This window comes from Orycteropus afer, unplaced genomic scaffold, assembly GCF_000298275.1.
Source record: "Orycteropus afer afer isolate SDZICR_OR568_19922 unplaced genomic scaffold, OryAfe1.0 scaffold00154, whole genome shotgun sequence".
Lineage (NCBI taxonomy): Eukaryota > Metazoa > Chordata > Mammalia > Tubulidentata > Orycteropodidae > Orycteropus > Orycteropus afer.
Genome location: NW_006921741.1, coordinates 4,285,245 through 4,293,819, shown reverse-complemented (window position 1 = coordinate 4,293,819; position 8,575 = coordinate 4,285,245).

Sequence of the window (8,575 nt, the reverse complement as noted above, 5' to 3'; positions counted from 1 at the left end):
TCTCACCTATTTTGGTCATGTTGTAAGAAGGGACCATTCCCTGGAGAAGGATGTCATGCTTGGTAGGGTGGAAGGTCGACGAAAGAGGGGGAGGCCTTCAACAAGATGGATTGATACGGTGGCTGTGATGATGGGCTCAAGTATAGCAGGGATTGTGGGGCTGGCGCAGGATTGGGCAGTGTTTCTTTCTGCTGTGCATGGGGTCACTATGAGTCGGAAATGACTCGATGGCACTTAACAACAACAACATGTATGTATGTATATGTATGTGTTTGCATATGTCAGAAATATAATCCTAGTATCAAATGTAAGAGGAAGATATTACCTCCATTTTACAGATTAGGAAGCTAAATCTCTCTAAAGTGGTAACTTGCTCAGTTCTCATAAACAAGTAAGTAGTTGCTTATGATATATAGATGCTGGTCTGCCTAATGCCAAAGCATGTTCTAAGAAAACTAGATATTTAGATTTTGAGACTAGTTTAAATCCTTTGTATCTTCTACATAATTGTATAACTTTGGACAGTCATTAAACTTACCTGGACCATCAATATCTTCCTGTTAATGAAATGAAAAGATACTTATCCTATCTGTGGGTTCCTGAGGTAGCACAGGGACCATTGAAGGATATTAAGGTAGGGATGTGGTCAAATTTGGATTTTAGATAGATCTGTTCATAAAGATGTATATTTGAGGGAAGCTCTAGTGGTGTAGATTTGATGCATTGAAAACCAATGACCAAAAACCAGAGGAATTGTGGGATGACATCAAGAACATCATTCATGAAGAAATGAAAAGGTCATTAAAAAAAGGTAAAGAAGAAAAGACCAAAATGGATGTCAGAAGAGACTCTGAAACTTGCCATTGAATGAAGAGTAGCTAAAGCAAATGGAAGATATGACATGATTAAAGAGCTAAACAGAAGATTTCAGAGAGCAGCCTGAGAAGACAAAGTCATTTATTATAATAAAGTGTACAAAGACATGGAGTTGGAAAGCCAAAAGGGAAGAATACTCTAGACATTTTTCAACCTGAAAGAACTGAAGAAACAATTTAAGCCTCAAGTTGCAATATTGAAAGATTCTATGGGAAATATACTGAATGATACAGGAAATATCAAAAGAATATGGCAGGAATACACAGAGTCATTGTACCAAAAAGAATTGGTAAATGTTCATCCAGTTCAGGATGTGGCATATGATCAAGGACCAATGATGTTGAAGGAAGACGTCCAAGCTGCACTGAAGGAAGTGGGAAAAACAAGCCTCGAGGAATTGATGGAATATCAATTGAGATATTTCGACAAATGGATGCCCCACTGGAGACACTCACTTCGCTATGCTAAAAGATTTGGAAGACAGCTGCCTGTCCAACTGACTAGAAGAGATTCGTATTTGTACCCATTCCAAAGAAAGGTGATCCCACACAATGTGAAAATTATTGAACAATATCTTTAATATTGCACACAAGTAAAATATTACTGAAGATAATTCAAAAACAGCTGCAGCAATATATTGACAGACAGCCTCCGGAAATGCAAGCTGGATTCAGAAGAGGATGTGGAGTGAGCAATATTATTGCTGATGTCAGTTGGATCTTGGCTCAAAGCAAAGAATACCAGAAAGATGTTTACTTGTGTTTTATTGACTATGCAAAATCATTTGTTTATGTGGATTATAAAAAGTTATGTAAAACATTGAGAAGAATGTGAATTCTAGTTCATGAGGAACCTGTATATAGACCAAGAGGCTGTCGTTCACACAGAACAAGGGGACACTGCATGGTTTAAAATCAAGAAGGGAGTATGTCAGGGTTGTGTCCTTTCACTGTACTTATTCAATCTGTATGCTGAGCAGAGAATCCCAGAAGCTGGAATGTATGAAGAAGCACATGGCATCAGGATTGGAGGAAGACTCATTAATAACCTGGGATACGTAGATAACACAACTTTGCTTGCTGAAAGTGGGGCTGTCTTGAAGCACTTACTGATGAAGATTGAATATTTCAGCCTGCAGTATGGATTACACATTAGTATAAAGAAAACAAATTCTCACAGCTGGATCAGTAAGTGGCATCACGATAAATGGAGAAAAGATTGAAGTTGTCCAGGACTTCATATTACTTGATTCTACAATCAACATCAATGGTAGCAGTAGTCAAGATATCAGATGATGTATTAAAAACAAAAACAAAAACAAAAAAACCTCATTGCCAGTGAGTCAATGCTGACTCATAGCAACCCTTCCCTGGGTTTCCAAGGCAGTGTCTCTATGGAAGTAGATTGCCCAAACTTCCTTCTGAGGAGTGGCTGGTGAGTTTGAACCTCCAGCCTTCTGGTTAGCAGTCAAATGCCTTAGGCACTACACCACCAGAGCTCCCAGACAATCTATAGCATTGGGTACATCTGCTGAAAAAGACCTCTTTCAAGTGCTGAAGAACAAATATGTCTCCTTGAAGACTAAGGTATGCCTGACACAAGCCATGGTTTTCATTTGCCTCATATGCATGTAAGAGCTGGACAATGAATAAGGAAGACTGAAGAAGAGTCATTGTTGTGGTGTTGATGAAGAATGCTGAAAGTACCATGGACTGCTGAAAGAATTAACGAATCTGTCCTGGAAGAAGTGCAGCCAGAACACTCCTTGGAAGCAGGAATGACCAGACTTCATCTCACCTACTTCAGTCATGTTGTCAGAAGGGCTCATTCCCTGGAGAAGGATATCATGCTTGGTAAAGTGGAGGATAATGAAAAGGGGGAAGGCCCCTGATAAGATGGATTCACACAGTGGCTACTATGATGAGCTGAGGTATAGCAAAGATCTTGAGGCTGGCACAGGACTGGGCAGTGTTTTGTTCTGCTGTACATAGGGTCACTAGGAATCAGAGACAATTCAATGGGACCTAATAACAACAAGTGGTGGTGTAGTGGATAAGGGACTTGACTGCTAACCAGAAGGTCACTGGTTCAAACCCAGCAGCTGCTCTGCAGAAGGAAGACTGGGCTATCTACTTCCATAATGATTTACAGCCTTGGAAAACCAAATGAATCAGAAATGACTCGATGGCAGTGAGTTTGGTTTTTTGGTTTAATGACCCCTTGAGGGAGCTCTGTGGCATAGTGGTTAAAACATTCAGCTGCTAACCAAGAGGTAGTGGTTTGAACTTACCAGCAGAAAAAAGATGAGGCAGTCTGCTTCCACAAAGATTTACAGCCTTGGAAACCCTATGGGGCAGTTCTACTCTGTCTTAAGGGGTCACTATGAGTCACAATCAACTTGATGGCAATCAGTTTTTTGGTTTAATAAACCCTTGGGGGCAGTGGTGGTTTACTGGTAGAATTCTTGCCTTCCATGCAAGATACCAGGCTCAATTCTCAGCCACTGTTCCTCAAGCACAGCTATCACTTGTGTCAGTGGAGGTTTGGTGTTTCTATGATGTGTATGGAAGGAATGCAAGGCAGAGTCACTGTATCAAAAAAGAATCGGTTGATATTCAGATATTTCAGAAGGTAGCATATGATCAAGAACCAGTGGTACTGAAGTAATTGGGAGTCCAAGCTGCACTGAAGTAATTGGCAAAAAAAAAAAAAATGAGGCTACAGGAATTGACAGAATACCCATTAAGATGTTTCAACAAACAGATGCAGTGCTGGAGGCACATACTCATTTATGCCAAGGAATTTGGAAGACAGCTACCTGGCCAACTTACTGGAAGAGTTCGATATTTGTGCCCATTCCAAAGAAAGGTGATCCAACAGAATGTGGAAATTATCAAACAATACTGTTAATATCACCTGCACATAAAATCTTGCTGAATATAACCCAAAAATGGTTACTGCAGTATATTGACAGGGAACTTCCAGAAATTCAGAAGAGGATGTAGAATGAGGGACATCATTGCTGAATGTCAGATGGACCTTGGCTGCAAGCAAAGAATACCAGACAGATGTTTGCCTGTGCGAAAACCATTCAACTATGTGAGTCTTAATAAATTATGGATCACATTGCAAAGAATGGAAAATCCGGAACACTCAATTGTACATGGACCAAGAGGCTGTCGTTCATGCAAAACAAGAGATTACCAAACCAAAACCAAACTCACTGCCATGGAGTTGGATCCGACTTATAGTGACCCCCCCTTGGGTTTCCAAGGCAGTATCACTATGGAAGTAGATCACCCAAACTTCCTTCCAAGGAGTGGCTGGTGGGTTTGAACAGCCAGCCTTCTAGTTAGCAGTCAAATGCCTTAGGGATAGTCTAAAATCATTAAAAGTATTCATAAAGGTTGTATCCTTTCATCATTCTTATTCAGTCTGTACGCTGAGCAAAGAATCTATGAAGCTGGACTATATAAAAAGAACACACTTCAAGATTGGGGGAAGACTCATTAACAACCTGGCATATGCAGATGACACAACCTTGCTTGCTGAAAGTGAAGAAGACTTGAAGTACTTACTGATGAAGATCAAAGAGTCCAGTCTTCAGTATGGATTTCACCCCAACAAAAAGAAAACAAAAATTCTCCCAAATGGACCAATTACCAATAGCACGATAAATGGAGAAAATTGAAGTTGTTAGGGATTTCTTTTACATGGATCCACAATCAACACCAATGGAAGCAGGGGTCAAGAGATCGGAGAACATATTGTACTGGGTAAGTCTGCTGCAAAAGACCTTAAAAGTGTTAAAGAACAGATATGTCACTTTGTATATTAAAGTGGGCCTGACCAAAGCCATGGTATTTTCAGTTGGTTCATATACATGTGAAAGGTGGAAAATGAATGAGGAAGACTGAAGAAGAATTAATGCATTTGAATTGTGATGCTGGTGAAGAATACTGAAAATACCATGGACTGCCAGAAAAAGGAGCAAATCTGTCCTGGAAGAAGTGCAGCCAGTAAGCTCAAATTAATAGGATTTAGGGTCTTATTTTGGTTTCAAGGTCCCATCCTTAGGGTGCAAATACATGTAGAAGCTTTTGCCTTGAGACCATGGGGCCTTAGGGGTAACTGTTGATGACCAGCATTTAGCTATTCTGCTGCTGAGGTGGGTGGGAGGCACCTTTGTGTGCTAAAATCACCCTCCTTCTTGATGCTGGTGCCTTTGCCATGCCCACTGAGGTTGCCATCTGCTGCTAGCATTTCTGCAGCAATGTGTGTCCACAGTTAGCTACTCAATCCATTGAAATTCCAGAGTGTAAGGTAGTGTATTTGAAGGGTGCCATCCACCCATTGAAGACCTGCTAGCTGGATTTGGTTGGATTTTCTTTACCATTGCTTCCCTTTTCCTTTTCATGTGATTATTGTTCTAAAACTTGGAATTAATAAGTTTCTAGCTATAGATTAAGGGGGAAAAATGTAACTTTAGTGCACATTCAGAAACAAATGATTCAGTTCTAGCACTGGCTAGTCTAGCCACTTCTAGAGATATTGGAGTATCTTATCATTAAATACAGGCATCAGTTCTCATCAGCAATGCCTCTTATACTTTTGGATCTGCCTTCTGGATGGTTAATGATGGAGTTGAGTAATTCTCAGAGCCAAGGAGCACTGACCCACTGAGGCAGTGTGAGGCAACTCTGGTAGAGCTCCCTCCTTGTTTGGTTCTGCTCAACCCAACAAGTAGCCTCTCAAATCTGTTTTGTCATTTTTACTTCTTGCAGAGCAAGCCTGAGTTAAAGGGCCCTTTGGAAATGGCCTTTGACAACCAAGGACCCTAGAATGTGTGTGCTTTATTGCGTTCTGTGGTGAATGGAAAGCAGACTTCTAGAAAGCCAGCTCTCCTCTGAATGTAAGACAAATAGTTCATTCAGGACAGGAGTGGCTGAAATGTTGGAGACACAGAGCCAAGCTCCCTGGAAATCTCACTGTGACCCTGCTATGCTGCCTACCAGAACCACCAGCAAGTACTTGGTCTTCCAGGCACATTAGATCCACTGCTCACCCATTCCTCCACTCCACTTTGGTGGCCATGAAGATAGTAGTAGTGTCCCCAGTGCCCTGTTTTCAGCATGTTATAAAGCCTCAGAGTGGGTATTTCTATTAAGGCTCTGTGTGGATGACTTTGTTCCATTGTTTTAAGGGATTCTGTACTCTAAACTAAGCTTTTAACCTCATGCCTTGCATAGTAAAAAGTATTCAGGAGTTTTTTGAGAGGGTCTTTTGTTTTGTTTATTTCCTTTGTTATTGTTTATTTTGGCCTCTCCTCTGTCTTTCATGTAGACCAGATATTTGAAAGGCCAGATGATGGCTGAAAGTGTAATATACAACTTGTTTATACATTATTTTTTGTGAACTTTCATCTTGGATGAACTTTCATCTTGAATGGAAAATTATATCATGGATTTTTCAGGCTGTTATTGGCACTCACCTTTTGCCCTCTGGCCCAGCTTCAGTACTTTGTGTTTCTCCTTTCAAATACGTGATTTTACTAGCACTTTCAATATGAAAGAATTTTCCTTATTTAAATAAAAGTTTAAAAAATAAAAGTGAATATGCTTTTTCAAAAAAAAAAAAAAGGAAATAAAAGAAAAGAAGTACAGCCAGAATTTTCTTTGGCAGTGAGAATGGCCAGACTTTGCCTCACATACTTTGGTCACGTTGTCAGAAGGGATCATTCCCAGGAGAAGAATATCATACTTGGTAAAGTGGAAGGTCAGCACAAAAGAAGACCCTCTACAAGATGGATTGACAAAGTGGTTGCAGTGATGGGCTTGAGTGTAGCAAGGATTGTGAGGATGGTGCACGACTGGGCAGCGTTTGATTCTGTTGTACTTATGGCTTCTGTGAGTCAGAGCTAACTCTATGGAACCTCAGAACAACAATAACCTGATGCTGAACAGGTTTTAGCAGAGCTTTCAAAATAAAGAATTACTGGAGATAATTAAAGGCTTAGTTAATCTACTTCCAAAAACCAATGATAACCTTATGGATCACAGTTGTCCAATGTTATTGTGATGGGGTTGCCATGTTGTTGTTGTTGTTATGTGCCATCGAGTCAGACCCGACTCATAGCGACCCCTCCTTGGGTTGCTGAGGTGGTATCACTACAGACGTAGATTGCCCAACCTTCCTTCCGAGGAGTGGCTGGTAGGTTTGAACCACCAGTCTTCTGGTTAGCAGTCAAGTGCCTTATGCACTATGCTACCAGAGAGTTGGGGCTAAATCAAGACAGCTAACTACAACAAAAAATGAGCCCTTAAGAAGCAATGTTCCTGATAATAAATAGTGGACTATTTTAGGGTAGTGACATAAGAAATAAAGAGCAGAAGATAAGCTTAAAAAATACTTAGAAAAGTGTTTCTTCACTATTTTTTTCATTATTGCCCCTCTTTCCCAGGAGACTTTCTAGACATTGTTGTCTTAATCCCCACCCATGAAATTTTAACACCACAGATTGACTGTATATATCTTTACATGCAAATGTATGCTTTATATTTTTCCCCCTTAAGGACCAGTTTTTCATTCCCTTGTGGATGATATCACCACTGATGAGAATACATGATATAGAAGATAAAATAGCAAGATGCATTTTATATATATGTATGTGTGTGTGTGTGTGTGTGTGTGACTGAATGTACAAACTAAGAGTTGTAATAGGGAAAAAGAGACCCCAGTTTAAACAGGTTTAATACAGACACTTTTATTAAGCCTTGGGCAGGACAAAGACAAAACAAAGATAATCATCCAGCATGAGGCAAACCATCAGAATGTACACAGTACAGAAAGCTTAATTAAATCTGCTGAGTTATAGTCATGGGGCTAATTATGTATGATTGAAATAAAGGGAATCATCACAAAATCATGATTGATGGTAAATCAATTCATCACTGTTGCAGGAGGGTCTACAGTGGGAAAAGGACCATGAGTGAAATTAAATAGGGTTACAGGATGGGTTCTGGGCCTTGATTACCTGGCTACATGGTGGTCTGGATATGACTTATGATCATGCAGCCTAAGTTGTGCTACAAAGTGGCTACTGAAAAATACCAGGACCCCAATCTTAATTTAAATTAGAAAAGGACATAGGCAAATTCCCCAGCTCTTTATGTGAGTATAATCTACTTTCATCCACACTCTTCCTGAGCAGAGCCACAATGTTGAAGGTCAGAAAGAATTCAACTGGCATTGGAACTTACGTCAAGACTCAAAATGGAGTTAGGGCTCCCACTGTAGACAATAGCCTTCCACAAACCAAGTGATTTAGAATTTAAGCTCTAGTACAGAAAGGGAAGGCATTAAAGTTGATTTCCAGATCTCTAGATTGAGCAACTGAGCAGATGGTGATGCCATCCACTGAGATGAAAAAATAAAGAAAAAAGTAGATTTGGTGTGAAATATGATGAGATTTGTATACAACCCTGTGTACATTTTATAGTGATCTTTCAGAATACTCATTCATAAGTCTTTCTAACTGCTTAAACCTAGAATTGAATAGAAATCATTACAGAACTTCTTAAAAAGGATAAAATTCTTAAGAAGATAAAAGCTTAGTGATAACGTGATGCCCTCAATTTTAACATTCAGACTTGAAAGTTCATCTGAAAATATTTGGCACCATTTTCTTTTCTTTTTTTTT